This window comes from Mizuhopecten yessoensis, unplaced genomic scaffold (genome assembly GCF_002113885.1).
Source record: "Mizuhopecten yessoensis strain PY_sf001 unplaced genomic scaffold, ASM211388v2 scaffold10007, whole genome shotgun sequence".
In the NCBI taxonomy this organism is placed as follows: domain Eukaryota; kingdom Metazoa; phylum Mollusca; class Bivalvia; order Pectinida; family Pectinidae; genus Mizuhopecten; species Mizuhopecten yessoensis.
In genome coordinates this window covers 322,410-324,040 of record NW_018408332.1, presented here as the reverse complement: position 1 = coordinate 324,040, position 1,631 = coordinate 322,410, and positions in this window count along the sequence as shown.

Sequence of the window (1,631 nt, the reverse complement as noted above, 5' to 3'; positions counted from 1 at the left end):
AAATTGTTTAAATATTTTGAACATATTTGCTCCTTGTGACCATGAATATCAATTAAGGTCATACATTTAAACAAACTTGGTAGCCCTTGATCCTAGTATGCTACTGACTAAATATCATCACCCTGGGTATTTTGGTTATTGAGAAGAAGTTGTTTAAAGTTTTAAACATATTTGACCCCTGTGACCTTGCATATGGGTGAAGGTCATTCATTTGATCAAACATTTTAGCCCTTCATCTCAGCATGCTATACGCCAAATATCATCACCCTGGGCATTTTGGTTATTGAGAAGTTGTTTAAAGTTTTTAACGTATTTGACCCCTGTGACCTTGAATATGGGTGAAGGTCATTCATTTGAACAAACTTTGTAGCCCTTCATCTCAGCATGCTACTGGCCTAATATCACTACCCTGGGCATTTTGGTAATTGAGAAGAAGTTGTTTAAAGGTTTTTAAAGACAATTGACCCGTGTGACCTTGAATATGGGTTAAGGTCATTAATTTGAACAAACTTGGTAGCCCTTAACCCAAGCATGCTACTGGCCAATTATCATCTCCTTGGGCAGTTTGGTTATCGAGAAGAAGATGTTTAAAGTTTTTAACATATTTGACCCCTGTGACCTTGAAAATGGGCGAAGGTCATTAATTTTAACAAACTTTGTAGCCCTTCATTCCAGTTTGCTTCTGGCCAAATATCGACACCCTAGGCCTTTCGGTTATTAAGAAGAAGTCGTTTAAAGTAAAATATTGACACCAGACGACGGACGGACGGACGGACGCCGGGCCATGGCATAAGATCACTTGGCACTTCGTGCCAGGTGAGCTAAAAACTAAAAAGCGAGTTTAAGTTTCAATCATTTGTGGATTTTTNGTGTGACCTTGAATATGGGTTAAGGTCATTAATTTGAACAAACTTGGTAGCCCTTAACCCAAGCATGCTACTGGCCAATTATCATCTCCTTGGGCAGTTTGGTTATCGAGAAGAAGATGTTTAAAGTTTTTAACATATTTGACCCCTGTGACCTTGAAAATGGGCGAAGGTCATTAATTTTAACAAACTTTGTAGCCCTTCATTCCAGTTTGCTTCTGGCCAAATATCGACACCCTAGGCCTTTCGGTTATTAAGAAGAAGTCGTTTAAAGTAAAATATTGACACCAGACGACGGACGGACGGACGGACGCCGGGCCATGGCATAAGATCACTTGGCACTTCGTGCCAGGTGAGCTAAAAACTAAAAAGCGAGTTTAAGTTTCAATCATTTGTGGATTTTTATTATTTTTACATCTGTATTTATCAATTATAAACACAATGAAACCAGACAAATAGAAACATTATATAAACAAGGCAGTAAGTTGTTTTAGAGAAACCCTAGGTAGCATTGATTTACATTTGAAATTCGTGATTTAAAACATAGTTAACATACACTACGGCTAAATGTTATCTACCCAATAATATTGCAATACTATCGCAATAAAATGTGCAATAACAAGAGGCCCAATGGGCCTGCATCGCTCACCTGGTATAAAACTCACACTTGTAACCGTAAAAGTGATCTAAAATAAAGCTACAGGCAAAATATCAGTATTTATGATTAAAATTCGTTCAAAAGACCCTGTTATTTTTTTTTTAAAC